This window comes from Parasteatoda tepidariorum, chromosome 6 (assembly GCF_043381705.1).
Source record: "Parasteatoda tepidariorum isolate YZ-2023 chromosome 6, CAS_Ptep_4.0, whole genome shotgun sequence".
Classification (NCBI taxonomy): domain Eukaryota; kingdom Metazoa; phylum Arthropoda; class Arachnida; order Araneae; family Theridiidae; genus Parasteatoda; species Parasteatoda tepidariorum.
In genome coordinates this window covers 92,407,641-92,424,263 of record NC_092209.1, presented here as the reverse complement: position 1 = coordinate 92,424,263, position 16,623 = coordinate 92,407,641, and the positions used below count along the sequence as shown (strand labels likewise).

At 28.1% G+C, this 16,623-nt stretch overlaps 1 long non-coding RNA gene across 1 annotated transcript; it reads left to right on the top strand.

Annotated features, from left to right (window-relative positions):
- Nucleotides 1-2,893: 2,893 nt before the first annotated feature.
- LOC139425778 (uncharacterized) lies at nt 2,894-15,398 on the top strand. Its single transcript, XR_011636922.1, has 3 exons — nt 2,894-2,971; nt 12,486-12,577; nt 15,289-15,398. It is a non-coding gene; the product is annotated as an uncharacterized lncRNA (long non-coding RNA).
- Nucleotides 15,399-16,623: the final 1,225 nt, after the last annotated feature.

The following is a 16,623-nucleotide window of genomic DNA, read 5'->3' as shown; positions in this document are numbered from 1 at the left end:
TAACCTTTTTGTTTTTTGTGGTTTTTTTATATCTTGTTAATTCGTTTTCTGTTTTGCTCCCATTTTTTTAAAATTTCATTTTTTTTGTATGTTTCTAGATTTTTATTTGTATTTTAATGATTGGTTTTCTTTTTAACATTTTTTCCTAATGTGTCTCATAAATTTTTCTAGAATTTTTTTCCCTCTCTGTTTAAGTTTAGTAATTTATTTCAGTCGTTTTCCTTGTACTGTATTTCAATTGCTTATAATGTGGTTAACTTTTCTTCTTTTCAATTTTAACTTTTCTTTGTTTTTAGAATTTCTTGATATTAATTATGTCTCTTTATTGTAATCCAATGTTATTAAGCTTTGTAGGAGACATTTCTGTTCAGTAATCTAACAAATCGGGAACAACCTGACAAAGTGAGATCTTTGAGGTTTGGACTGACTGAGATGAATCCATTTCCTTTTGAATTAAAAAGATGAAACTAAAAAGAAAGGATAATTTTTGGTGAATGCATCTTCTGCTGTAAGTAAAGTTCAATCTATTTTGTCAACTATTTCAAATATTGCTATTAATTTTAAATATGAGCACGCATTTCATGCTGCAGTTTTCTTTATACGTTTATATGCACAGTACCCAAAATATGACCAAAATACCGATTTTTGTTTTATTGCTTAAAATAAAACTTCAAACTATTTCAAGTGCACTGAAAAAAATCATCTCTCTATCTACATGTTTAAAAAAGTTATGAATGATTTTAGATTGCCCTAAAACAGAAATTTGATCAGCAGTCAGACTTTAAAGTGCTTTTTCTCATAAATGATGATTTTGTGTTTTAATCTCAATTAAATCCCTAAGAATTTTTTTCTATTTAAGATAAAGCTTTGAAGTGAACTTTTTTTTATCTTAAGTATAATACACTTATTTGAACTGTGCATGGAATAAGCATTTTATGAGGTTTTACAATTTTTACAGCATGTTATGTATACCAAACAGGAATTTTTAGTTTTTTTTTTCTACATTTTTACAAAATAATCTATAAAAAAATTCGAATTGATATATAAACAAGCGAATGCACAAAAATATTAAGATGAATATTTTAAGGACTAAAAAATTTTTTTTTGTTGATAACATGTATAAAAAAATTAATTTTTTCCAAATTTTAATAAAATTAAACAGTTTAACTATTTTTTGAAGATAAATTATTGATTATAAGTTAAATGAGCATGTAAAGCATCCACGAAATGAACCTGTGTTTTAAAAAAACTTCTGCAAAGTTACTGTGACCCCTAACCCCAAAAAAACGAATATATATCTTTAGCAGCGCGCAAAAAAAGAAAAGAGAGACCCTAATGATCGAATCTTTATATTCTGAGACTCAATCTTAAAGGTTTGAGGGGCTAATTAGTTAGTGCAGACGATATTTTAGGTTACGAAATCAGTCATAAAGTCATAAAAACGTACTTTTTCTGAAAAAACATATGGTTTTTTCAACGGATTCAGAATTCTGACACTCAAGACATAGAAGGAAGCCGCAATCCGGGAAATAAGGTCCCCATAGTTTGATCAGGAAAANTATATAAATATATATTTTATTGTTTCATTTAAAATCAGTCTAAAATTTTTGAAATGTAGGATATACAATCTCTTACATCATTTTAAGAAAATTTTAATTTAACATTGCAAAAAAAAAAAAAAAAAAAAAAAAAAAAAAAAAAAAAAAAAAAAAAAACGAAATGCGAAATCGGTCAATAGTTTCTGAGAAATCACATTTTAAAAAAATCGTATATAAAAATTCAATTTCTCAGGTACTATTTGACCGATTTCACTCAAAATTTGTAATTTGCCATTTAAAAATTACATTATTCTGAATGATGTAAAAAGTTGTATGCATTATAATTCAAAACTTTTTCAACTATTATTAAATAAAATAATAAATACTTACTAAAAGTTATTTTTTGCATGAAATTATCTTTGGAAAACCGAATTTTATAATTGCTTAACGGTTGGTAAGGAATCATTAGCCTGTCAAAATTTCTTATCCTATACGTCAAAAAAGTTACGGCTTAATTATCCTGTATCCAACTTCTGATAAATTGATTAATTTTGATAAGAATTTTGATTTTAATAAGTATTTGAAATTATTCTGCGATCGAAGAAAATCGTGATCCTTTTTTTTCCCCGGACAACTTTTAGAAAAATAATACTTTTTAGCAATTTAGTGAATAAAATAAATCGAAAGCATGCATTGTAAGAGAAACCATAAAACAATAGTACTTATGTTTGATTATTTTTACTTTATTCAATTCCTACTGTTAGTTCAAACTCTCCCTATTATCTTGCTCAATCGAATAATAAAATAATAAAATAATTAAATAATAAAATAATTTTTATTCATCCATTCAAGTTCAAATACATTTTTTTATACTTGTTGTGGATGACATTTAATGTTAATACAGTTTTTTCAAATATTAATTCATTAATATCATTTATATTAACTCCATAATTCACAAATATTAATTCATTAAATTTAATTCCTTGATATTAATTTATTAATTAGTTTTAGTTTCATATGGGAGGAATAATTTTAATTTAATAAAAAGTAACTAAAATAAAATTTTTCCTTGTTGAATTGCAGGAATTAACTTTAAATTTATATTACTTGTTTTTAATGTTCAGATCGTGTGTTAAGAAATTATCTAACAAGTCTAATGAAAGCATATTAAAATCTTTAGTCATCTCTTTTACGTTACTCACTTGCTTGTCTGTTCCAGTGATCCTTAGCTCCATGCACACATTTATTTTGTAGAGAAAAAATGTTGTGAATTGTGATCATTTCGTGATTTTAAATGTTTATTAAAACATTGCTTATGTTTCTTTTTTATCTTTGCAGTGTTTTCAGGACAAGTTGTGGCCTTTATTTTCAGGATAGGACAGAGTTGTGATGTTAATTGAGCTGTATGTATAATGTGTTGCAACATAGTTCTGGTAAGAATTCTATTTTCTTGTTCCATAAATTAAGATTTCCACGTGTTTCGACCCAGTAATCCTTATAAGCGTTTGACATTTGTTGAAAGAAAATGCTTTGGATTGATAAACTGTAATTTGACCTAGAAACAAGTTCATTTTCATCTCACTAATATTTTTTATTTAACTTAATTGTCAAAAATATATGACTCAGACAAGTTTATACGAATCTTTGTCCTGGAAACCACAAGTTTGAAATTTTCCTCTAAACAAGCTTTGGCATATTTTTGATAAAGTTTAAAATTTTTTTTTTGAACTTTACCTACAAACGCTAGAATATTGTAGGGAATTATTAGTAGATTCTAATGCAAATTAAAAGTATTGTTAAGAGTAATGGCATGGGAAAAGTAAGCTGTAAATAATTTTTGAGACTTAAATTCGAATTTTGCCTTTAAACATCAGCCTCTAGAATCTTTCCATAGATCAAAATGTTCATTCTATTTATGCATTCGTTTGCTCAAGTGTAATTGTTTATGTGAGTGACTGAAGTTGGTGGTTGTTAACATTTACAATGTCCGAAATATGTCTAGTTAAGTGCCCGGTATGCTCCTTATCAATGTTTTTTTAAAGTAATCATTTGTGGGGCGCGAGTAGTTATCGACCATGTCAACCTTCATCTATGAAAAGGTACCCCACTATAGAATCGACTTAACACGTCTTATATACAAGTGAATAGGAATTATACTTTTATAGTGGTAGACACACTGCAGTACTCCCCCACCAGAATTATAGCTGTGATAGAATTAGATGAACAAATACAACGAGTTGATTCATTGCTGTTTTGTGAGAAACCGGGAGAGCTGTATTAAGATCACTGTACTATTGAATGCTTATCTGGAGAGCTGTATTAAGTTTACGGTCTTCGGACGTGATGTGCACACACCTACCTTATCAGAAACTCCCACTTCGATCTGAACACGCCTTTCTTGACAGTAACGCTCACTTCGAACTGAACACCCCTACTTCGCCCACGTTGAACAGTTGAATTGCTACTTGTGACTGCGACACCTCCTCGCGCTGTTGCTACTCCGTCTTGATCACACACAACGTCGGCCTGAATACAACTATACAATTACTCAACTAGTGGTATCCATTCATCGAATTCTATCACTGCTTTAATTCTGGTGGAGGAGTATTGTAGGGTGTCTACCACTACTAAATTTCAATTCACTAGTATATAAGAGATGTTAACTCGCTTCTATGGTGGGGTACCTTAACATAGATGATGCCGATAAGTGAGAAGCTAAAAAATATTTCTTTTTAAATTTGAAGTGGACAAATTTTTATCTTTATTACACTGCATTTTTAATTCAACTCTGGTAATTAAAATGTAATAAGTGTCAAAATCATTTTAAAAAAGATATTTTACCAATTATTTTCCGTGTACAAATATTAATGTTCAAAAACTCTGTAGCGCAACTATACCGTTACAATTATTCATTAGTATATAAAATATGTTAACTGGATTCTATCTTGAACTTCGTTTTGATAGATAACGGTTAACGTACCCCATGCATTGGAGTGAACTGAGCACGCTTATCTTGACAGTTGCACCCACTTCGATTTGAACCTCTCACTGAAACACTCACTTCGATTTGAATGTGTCTAGTTTGATGCATAGAAGACAATGAACAGTTTCTATTACTTGTAATAAGCCACATTATCCTCCTCGCGCCGTTGCTGCTCAGTCTCGATCATACACAACGGGGCACTGTACACACTGCTAATAGCAACAGAGGATCAGCTCTTATAATCAGTGCTCAAAATCTAGTGATCTTAATACAGTTCTTCCGGCCTCTCATGAAAACAGCAATAAATCATATAGTGATATCCATTCATTGAATTCTGTAACAAAAAAAATTTTGGTGGGGGAGTATTGTAGCGTATCTATCACTACAATTTTTCAATACCGATTCACTGGTATATAACGGTGCTTCCGAACCTTTTAATCAAAACGGTCCAGATAACGTTTGATAATTTTACCACTGCCTACTGTAGCAGAGAGCGAACGTTATGTGTCTTATTTTAGATGGTTTCGATTTAATAATTTTGATCTAATTGTTTTAAAGTGAGCCTTCGAAACAAAATACAGTTTTACTTATGCGATATGGGTGTGGCTTAGGTGACTGATCTTGAGTTTTGAGTCATACGCCGATTAGTTTTATCTCAGCACCCAGTTAACTTTTGTCTAATGTCCATAGAAAGTCGCACAAACCAGAGAGAAATACACAGTAAAAAAAAGAAACAAATTAATGTTCCACATGAGGTACTATTTGATCCCCGGACCAGAACCGGTCCGCGGACCGGTTCCGATTTCGGATGCAAATAACCGGTTCGAGACCAAAATTGAGCTTGAATCTTGAGGCTAAATTCACCTTTTAAATTTTTTTTTTTTGCCCAACAGTTTACTAAGATATGTATTAGCTATAATTTTTTCGCGATTTAGCAAACGAAACTTTTCCGTGATATAATGGATTGCTATTGCGGGGGCTAAAGTTTGAAAGTTGAAATTTAAATTTGTCGTATTTATGTTCAAAAATTTGCTTGAGATTAAAAAAAAAAAGCTTTTTTTTTCAATATACCTTTTTATATGTGGGATAGGTAGCAAAACATTTTGGTGTTAAAATGTAAGTTAATGATCTCCTGCAATTGACTTATGAAAGAAAAAATAACTTTTATTATACAATTTTTCTTCGTGATTCCTGTTTATGAATGCCTGCTACTTATCTATTGCTATAATTTGATGAACATTGTTGGAAGCTCACATCATTCATCGTTGATTGGTGAATATTTGAAACAATTTTATATGCTTTAAATTTTAGCTTCACCAGTAAACACATCGAAGAAATGGTGAAAGTTGAAACGAAGAGTCAAAAGTATGAAACTGTGAGGTTCCTAGAATTGTAATGAATCGGAATACAATTAATCGTATTCCGAATTTTTCGGATCCTTCAGGGTCTAATAACATGAAGTGAACCACAAACATCTCTCAAACATTTGTTTGCCGACTCCCGCGATTCAAAAACTTATAGTCCTACGAAATTTGAAAACTTATACTATATTCTGTTAACAAAACGTCTTCATACATGTGATTCTTGCCCAGTTAGATTTATTTGATTTGGCGGATTTTTGTCATTTTGAATATATAGAACTGAATCGGAATCTGCTAGTGCTAGTATCACGATGCTTATTCACGCGATTTTAATATCAAACATCGATTTTTGCATTTACCTGATTTAGAAGTCACGCGTTACGATTCATATTCACTAGATTTAAAAATCTTTCATCGTGTTTCCTATTCACGAGAGCATAAAATCCAATGTCGCGATTTGTATTCACGCAATTGTAATGTCAAACAACGATTTCCGTACTTACACGTGAATTAAAATCTACGCATTGGTTTTATTACTATCGTGATCTAAAAATTTTACATCGTGATTCGCATTTACGCGATTTAAAATGCAATATTTCGATACATATTCACACGATTTAAAAATCCTACATCGCGATTCTTGTAAGAAGTAAGTTTTTTCTAGAAATAATTATTATAAAGGTGTTTAAACCAAATTTCTCATTAGTAGGTAATTTAATTATAAATGTTAGTTCAAAAAATTATATTAAATAAGAAACATAAATGGTTCGTAAATTGTTATCTTAATATCCATTTTTTACACATAAAATCTTCAGGATTTTTCACTTTGTGTCACAATCACCCGTGAGTACGTCAACAACCGACAACGTCATCAAAAAGTACCTTCTGATCGAATAGAGTTATCGTCCTATCAGAAAATTAAAGATTTAAGCAAATTAAGAAAAATGCGAGTTAAGAGAGCAACATTTAAAATAATAAGTCAAAGTGGAAAAAGGGCTAAAAGCAGCTATAACCAAATTTGTCTCAATTAAACAATTTAGAAAGTTAGAAACGCAAATCAAGCAAAAAAAAAATTAAAAATACTACGTGGAGTCCCTCCGAGCGGAAGAAGTTAAACTTCGCAACCTGCGACGTTAATTGTAGAAGAATCAACAGTCATAGAAGGATCACTAGTTCTATTCAACGACTCTTTTTCCTGCTCCGCTCGCTTCCGCGCTCTGTAATCACGATAATATTGTGCATTTTTCCCTCGTGATCCAGTGGAAGTGCTCGTGGTTGCCTCATCGTCTCGCCCTGGAAAATTTTTTTTTATTAATAATGTATGTGAATGCGTCATAATGTGATTTCAGAAGAGAAACAATCAATTGATATTCACAAGAGACGTACCTTGACATAACCTTAAATCCGTCGCATTGTCCGTGGGATTGCTTTCACTCATTTTTTACAATTGTTATCCACTAAATTTGAAAATAAAAAAATACTACCCTATTAAATTATATGTGTATTAAAACGAACTAAAAAGATATTTATAGAAAAACAATACTTTTATGACTTTTATTATTTTTATGCTAATGAGAACCAAAACAATATGGAAATGAATGAGGGTAAACTGGATCCGACCACGTGATTTCCCGGCCAATAAAAATGTAGCATTAAACGTTTAACGCAACCTTGTTGGAAGTCGCATAAGAAGTATAANGAAATTCAAAAAAAAAAAAAAAAAAAAAGAATTTCTAAAGATATGTATGTTAACAAAAACAGCCCTTCATTAGGGGGACACACACTGTCGGCTTACAAACTGGAGCTCTTCTGTTGTCAGTAGTTAAACCGAAACCTGATGTTGCACCGAGAACCCAAAAATGGATAAACTAAATAAGTAAACGCAATTAAAAATTGAAATGAAAGTTTAATGATTTTGTTATTACTTTTTTTAAAAAAATTTCCTCTAAGTGTTTATTGTAACAAAACATTTGATCAGGTTAAGCTTTTATAACCATAGTAGACCGATGGATCAAGTCTATCTACACAGAACCCCTTCATAACCCAAGTGACGGGTCATGTGGTATGAAAAAATTCGCAATCTCACAATTCATACAGATAAAAATCAAACCTGAAAAGAAAAAAAAATGAATATATAATAAAATGAATATATAATAAAATATAAAGATATATTTAAAAAAAAAACTAACCATTACGGAAAGAGGACCAGAATCCCCATTAAAATATCAATAAAATCCAGATATTGAATTAATTTATATATTAATGTCTAAACGAGATTGCACTATTGCGGCTAATCAAGATATGTCTTATAAAAATGTCTAATTAGTTTTAGTTCATAAAACAGTTAGTTCCCAGCATTATAGCCTTCTAAAAAGTTTCTTTTACCTCCCGAAAAGATAATTTATAAAAACACAATTGTTTCATTATCAGCAAAATAAATGAAACAGTTTTACTCATACTACCGTATTAATGAATATAAGTATTTATGATTAGAGCAGTGACCTTTTAATGTTATATTCGGAAAAATAAATGTTTAAATTATTTTTATAGGATCAGCTAACAGAATCTTAACTTTTTACTTTAATTTCTTTATCTCTAATTTTGTCAAACGTATTAACCCACTCCTGCCCTAGCCTCTTCTTAAAAAACGGTAAAAAAGTGAAAAATTTTTCACTATTCGAATTTATATAGCATTTTTGAAAAGGGCATAACAGTGCTTTTTTTCTATTTTTGGTTTTTAAAAGCCTTTATAGGTGCTTTTTTCATTAGGGTGCTTAATTTTCCTTCTTCGATAAGGAGATTTTTTTTCTTTACCATATATATATATATATATATATATATATGTATATGTATATGTNTCTTTTTCAAAACATATTTAATATATATATATATATATATATATATTCAATGTTTAATTTTTGTGTGTATATATTGGTCCAATAAGAGAGTGATGCGTTAAAAACTGCGGTTCCAAGGATAGGCGAGTGAGAACGAGGTGTCATTTCTAACCTTATTATATAGTTCAGATAATCTGTTAAAAATATTAAAGTAACACAAGACTAAAGAGCAAAAAATGAGCAAAACTATCTTAAAGGAGCTGTGTTTGTACTTTTGGGGCTTTGCTATCGAAGCATTCAGGGGCGGTTGCCTTTAGTATTATTTTATAGAAAAAAAGTTCTAATACTATTAGTTAAGTGTTAGTTAGTCTGATTAATAAACTGACCCAAAAAGTTGCCTATTTAAATTAAATGATAAATTATTTATTTTATTCCTATTATAGAAAATAGAGAATTTTGAAATTCTGTTAAATATTCTCCGATTAATAAACTGACCTCAAAAATTGCCGATTTAAATTAAAGGTTAAATTATTCATTTTATGCCTATTATAGAAAATAGAGAATTTCAAAATTCTTGAAAGAAGTTCTTTAATATTAAAATAAAAAAATTAATGGAATACAAATTTTAACTGCTATTCTTTTCGTGCCCTTATCATAATTAGTTTATAGTTGTGGTGCATTATCTTTTTGCTTGAAGGGTCACTTGCACAGCAGATTGACCAATAGAAATCAATAAAACCACAGCAGATTCCCCAATAAAAGGTAATCTTAATAATAATCATAGTAATTTTTATTTAAAATGAGTGCTCGAAGCACTGAATACTTTTTAACAGTTATCTTAGAATTATGTTTGCGTAAAATTCAATACTTTTAATTGCTAGATTTCATTTAAAATTAAAGAATTCAAAACTAATTACTTAAAATATTCCTTTATTAAAAAAGTACAGATTAATCGAAATAACTAAATTAAATGGATGGTTTTCTTTATTTTACATGTTCAAAATTTATATTGAACTTTTTTATTAATAAAAATCGTTACTGTTTATACAATTAAATTTGAAATGAATATTTTAGTAAGCATAAGTAAAGTAAAATACTTTACTTAAGAGAGTTTTTACGGCAGAAAATTATTAATTGCAAAATAAGTTTCAACATTTAGTGGAAAATATACTTCAATTTTAAGATATTTTTATTAAGTAAATTATAAGAGGTTTTACAAATCTTAAATATTTTTAAAGCAATTTCTAAGCTTCAAAAGAAAAAGAAAATTGAAACAGAATCTAATTTTGTGAGTTGTGATAGTATTCTGTTAAAATATTAGGATTTTTCGAAACTACGTGAGAAAACTAGCAATAACTAAAGGGAAACACGATCGAAAAGCCTCTTAGATTTACGATAAAATCGATAATGAGCGTTAAAAAGTGATAATTTAAACCCATGATTTAAAATTCATAATATGAATTTTTAGAAATTTTCCATCCTTGATTATTAAGGCATATTATGCCTTGGCGTTATTAAAGCATATTCTGCATTGATTATTAAGGCATATTATGCCTTAATAATCAAGGGTGGAAAATTTCTTTCACAATGGAAAAAATTACCTTGAAAGAAAGAAATTTCTAGCATTAAATTAAAGTATCAAGCATTAAATTAAAATTTTAAACAGTTTATGATTGCTATTAAATTATGATGAAAGAATTCTTCAATGCATTTCTAAAATAAAGTTTTTTTGTTTTTTTTTGTTTAAAACATATTTTTGCTCAATATCTCTATTAGTTTAAATGATTTTTTTTAATTTTATTTTAGATTTGAACAGTATATTTTTCATAGATATTCTTTACTTTTTTTAATCTAAAAGAACCTTATGTTAAATCACATTTCCTTTAAGAACATAAAAATTTATTTATTTAGAGCTTTCAATATTGTTACAAGCTTTGCTATCTTAATAACACTCAAACAATTCCTTATTTAACAATGTACATAACCAAATGTTGAGACCATTTGTTCTTACACAGCATTTAATTTTATTTTTAGCTTAAGACATTTTTTTACTCAAAAATTTTTCCATTAGTTTCTGGAATTTTTTTAAAATTTTTTTTTCTTTTTTAAATAAGAATTTTTTATGTTTAAGTATGTTTAAAACACATTTTTATTTTTTTATTTCAAACTTGTTTTAACAAAGTTTTTTAAACGTAACGACCCTGTCACAAATTACAACTATAGTTTATTTCACTGTTTTGCATTAAGACGTATAATCTGCACTCCTGGAAAGTCATGAAAAATCCTGAAAAGTCAGGAATTTCGATGTTGAACAAAATTTGTCATGAAATGTCATGATATTAATTTTTTTTTTTAAAATCATGAAAAGTCATGGATTTAGGTCTCCGAAAAATCTAGTATTCAAATTGGAATTTTCCGCCATCGCAATTTCATGGTGTTCCGAATATCTGAATGTGTAACAAATTCCCCACTCAGTCTTATTTTACTAAAAAATATTTTTTTTTATCATGTTCCTTAAATAGTTATGGTGTTCTTTGAAAAAATAAAAGGAAAAACATCATTTATGGAGCAAATTATCTTTTAAACTTCTGTGATTTCAGATTTGTTTTACTTTATTTTATTTTATCAATTTAAAATTCTAGCTGAAGCAAGCCTGTCAATGGCAAATTTTTTTAAATTCCGAATTGAGAACAGAAAAATCAGGAGTATTTCTTTCCTTTCTGATGAATAAGAAAAGTATCTTTAGAATATAATTCTACAGGGAAAAAAATATTTGCTCACGTATTTTTACTATAAATACTATAAATATGAAAGTATACTGTTTACTATAAATATGAAGATGCAGAGTATAACAGTTTTGTTTATTTGGTTGGGGTTTTTTCCCACTGTTTTTTTATTTTGTGCTTTAATGGCGATAATTTTTATTTAAATGTAGTCCAGTGTTTTATTACATTTATTCTTTCTCTTTTTAATCTATGTTTTTAATAATTTATTATTTAATACTTGTATACTTTTAAAAATTTACTATTAATAAACAGATAAATTTTAAGCTTTTTTAATTGTTAGGATTCGGTTATTAGTTAAGGAAAAGATGGTTTTAAGTAATTGTTTTTTGCTATATCCATCATTGAACAGCAGACCCAACTTTTTGGGTTTACGACTAATGTTCAACTCCGTAGCCTTGTAATTTTGAACTCAATCTAAAAGACAAGGGAGCTCCTAGATCAAATTTTGGGAGAAATTTGCTCCTGTAGGGGACATTTTGATGGGAGTAACTCACATTTTTGTTACATGGTGAGGATATTTTACGTCATCACTGTGGTCGGGGTGAGCCGGCTGCGGAATTCGAACCTCATTGGAAGACGAATGCTGTATCCCTTGAGCAATCACAGCTCGTTGGAAGATATTGAGGAGGATGTTAAAAAGTTGCAAACTGAATACTGGAAGTTTAAAATCCAAAACTGTTATTAATGAAGGGCAGGTTCGAGTTTTCAAGGATCTGTTAAAGAACTAATGAGTGTAATACTGTAGTAACAAACCATCTTCATTTTAAAGCTCTGATTATAGACACTGTAAAAATAAATATAAAGGAATAATAGTACACCTAGTCATTCATTTTTTAAGCAATTCTCTAAACATGTTTAATCACTGTAGTATGCAATATTCCTGCATAATTTGTATAGATTTTATTTCAAATTTAAAAAAATGTTAAATTCATTTTATTTATTCTTCTTGGATATATATATATATATATATTTATCTCTAGGCAATAAGTTTGGTCTGAAATGGTTTTCTCCAACCTGTGAAGTTAACCTTTGTGGTCATGCAACTCTTCAGCCGTTTTATTTTTTACCTTAAGTATGTTATTTCATTCATTTTTGTTTCCAAATTGTTTCCAAATTAGCAGTAATTCTAAATTTTTAGCAGAATATTTTTTATGATTTGCTTAATGATTTCTTTTTTTATAATGTGGTATTTTAACTTTATTATAACTTAATTTAAAACTGATATCAGTTACTAACCATCAGCTGTTGATTGCTGAATGTATTAGCTGAATGTATATTGAATGTATTGTATTGTGTATTGGATTGTATGTAATGGTCTCATTTTAAGACAAATTATCCGGGCAAACATCGTCAGGCTTTTTTTTTTTAAAAAAAAAGATGTGTAATTCTAAAATCTATTTGGCATCTTGGCGATTGTAGCTGGTGCGACAGATCACGATACGGAAATATCCCATTATATTTTTTTAGAAAATTAAAGAGTTTAGGAATATGTTTTGAGTCTTGAAAAGTACTTAAGAGGTGCTTATTTTTTGTTCAAAAATTTGGATAAGCACCTTGATCCTTGATTAGGAGTATCCTTGAGATTCTATTATTTTTAATCGTTGCTGGAGTGTTGTCAATTGGATGTCTGAGTTAAGGAGCTTAAAATTTCTATCTTATAAGTATTTTTCAATTCACTTTTATTTCTCAATTTCCGTTATCCTTGATTTATTGTGACAAATTATTATTTTATATGTATTTGGATAATACACTATTATTAGGAACAAAAAGTTTTTTATCGTCTGCCATACTTATTCTTTTACTATCTATTAAAGAAACAAAAATTTATTTGCATGTTTTCTGATTTCTCGGAGTAGGGTTATTAATTGCCTTATGTAAAATTACATTTGCTTTCTTTAAAATTTATCTGCTTTTATAAAAAAATAAAAGCAGAATATTGTTTAGACATATGCATACTTTATTATTAAGAGGAGAATTAGAGCATTATTTATTGTTAAGATAAGATATCTTTTTTTATGAAGCAGATTGCAGCTTCCTCCTTTTACAAGTGTTACATTTCTGAATCCCCAATGTTTTGAGATTTTTTTTCCTCTTCACAATCATCCATACTCAATAAATTATTTCCTTTTATTCATGAATTTTAAGATAAGGAATTTTTTTAAATCCAGTTGATCTCATCATATCTTGCTTTGTCCCAGGTTTTAATATTTATCTTAGAGCTTCTTTTAAACAAACAATTCTGTTTGGTAATTTATTAGGGTTGTTTTTATTTAATTTGATTAATAAATTGACCTTTTATTCTAATATTTTCTTTTCTTTGTCATAATCATTAATTTTGTTTTATATTATTTAATTTAATGATTTTATTAAATCTTTCTTTTATTATAATTTGGCTTTATTTAGCTTATTATAATTTTGGCTTAATTTCAATTAACTTATATATTTTTATTTATTTATTTATTCTTTAGTTTAAAATTTATCATTAAAATAAGATTTTTATTTTTTTTTTAATTTCACAATTTTATCCTCTTAATTAATATTTTGCTATTTATCCAATTTGCTTTATGATTTTTCTTCTTTTTATTATTTTATAAATCGAAGATCTTTACTTATTACATTTTTATTGTTTTTTCCTCCTTCTATTTTTAAGAAAGTTTGTCTGTTGATTGAATATGTTTTAATTTCAATTAAATACAGATTATTTCTTCAATACTTTTAGTAATTTAATATTTTTGATAATTTTTTTTGGGTGACTTATTTAAGAAATTGTTATTTTATTTTATAGATTCGTCCTTTATTATCCGCTTTCTTGCAGCTTTGTTTCTTATTTTAGGATGACATTTATTTTATAGCTAAGGATTAAAAGTATTAAGTTATTATCATTTATTTATCTATTTATTTATTTATAAATCTATTTATCCATTACTGATTTTTATTTATTTTTTATTTTACTTATTTGATTTTATTTATTTTATTCATTACACTATTAACTGAGAAAGCTTAATCGGGAACCAAAATTATAATTATGATTACAACCAATATTCTACTTCATTAATATTTAGAGTTTTAATTTGGTATTTGACTAAATTAATTTGACTGAAATTTAACAAAGTTTTAACTTTCGTCATAGCTAAATGTAGTGTGTATATCACTACAAAAATACTATTCCAATTCACTTGTATATAAGACATGCTAACTCAATTCTATACAGGGATACCTTTTCATGGATGAAGGTTGACCAAAACTCTCTCCCCACATGGGTGATGTTCGTTATGTGAAAACGCCTACCTTGACAGAAACTCCCACTTCGATTTGATCACGTCTACTCTGATGGATTCTCCACATTGAACAATTGACTTTCTATTTGTGACTGCCACATTATCCATCTCCTCGCGCTGTTGCTACTCATACTCGATCACACACAATGTTGGCCTGTATACACTCGACTGCTAATGTCGACACAGGAGGGACCGTGATTTTTATACAACTCTCCCGTCTTCTCACAAAATAGCAATGATTCAACTAGTGGCATCCGTTCATAGAATTCTATCACAGATATTATTCTGGTGGAAGAGTAGTGTAATGTGTCTACCTCTACAAAAATACAATTCCAATTCACTATTATACAAGACATGTTAACTCGATTCCATGGTGGGGTACCTTTTCGTAGATGATACATAGTCGATAACTACTATCCCCACCGTTAAATTTAAAGAGTTTTTTTTGTTGCAGATAATAGTTTATTTATTATGCGAATTTTAGTTACTTATTTTATTCTTATAGATAACAAATCAGAAATTATGGAATTTTGAACTCTTAGTGCCATTTTGAAAGCTAAAAGCCTAAATGATGACGAGATGCAAATTGATTTGCCTGTCTATAATTTTGAGCCAGTAAGTTATTTTTTCTAAACTTATAAGTTTACTGACTATTTTTCATTTATTTTCATCTCATAGGTGTCTATTTTTCCTCCATTATTAGAGGGTCTTCTTGATTTTAGTGCCATTTTAGTCTGTGTCACTAGTATCTTTCTGTTTTCAGCAAAATTGTGAAAATGTCTATAAAAGAATCTAATTTTTTTTATAAGATGAGCATATATAATAAATAATTTGCACATGTTTTATACATAAATGTGTATGCTTTAAATGAATGATGTTTGTTGTTAAATGTATTTTTTGAATTCCATGCCAACTGAAACCAGTAGTGAATTTTTAAAATTTACGCACTATCCTTGTATTTGGTATCATTTTAAAGGAAATTTGTAGTAATTTATGAATTCAGAAGTTTTATTTTTGAAGTTATGCATGATTATAGTAAAATTTATCATAAATAGAGAGCATTCATAANACTAAAAAAAAAAATAAAAAAAAAAAAAAAAAACTGTCTATTTTAAAGAAGAATAAGTTATTAAAAATATTATTATTTTACATATAGTTTGATTTATATTGTAAAATAAATTGTTCCTGAGTCTAATTCTGCAGTGATTTCAAAAAAGTTGTTTTTTCTTTTTTTTTAAGTCAAAAATTATCTCAAAAAATACATTTGTCTCCTTTGTTACAATTATTCTTTAAAGTTTATTTTATTCATTACGCAAAAAACCTTTTAACTTAACATTTGGTTCTTACAATTTTAAAATTTTAAAGTTTCTCATATAATAGAAGGGATGTAACAACAGAGTGGACAAAACTAAATGTCCCCTCAGTCACACAAAATTAATAGGTTGACCATTAAAAAGGAACTCTAGGAATGTAAACAAGTGCTAATGCATCCTGATTAAACTAGTTTAAACCAGTTCCTCCACTATTAAGAGCACACTTTTTATACAAAGCTGTGCCATTTTTATTTGATAGTGTGTTTAGTTTATCGTTAAAAGTTTTTTAAGTCAGTAGTCAAAATGAGAGAAAACAGCAACAGAAAGAATGAGGGAATATAGAATAGAATGTTAAAAAAGGACCGATATTGTCAGAAGAAAGATAAAGAATATAAAACGAAAATTTATGATAATAGAAGTATTTTGAGAAAAAAAACCTTACCAGAGAAATAGTTAAATTGAAGAAAAAGAAGACAAAGGGAAAATAAAAAGGTACTGATATAAGCAATAGAAATTCAGGGAGGATA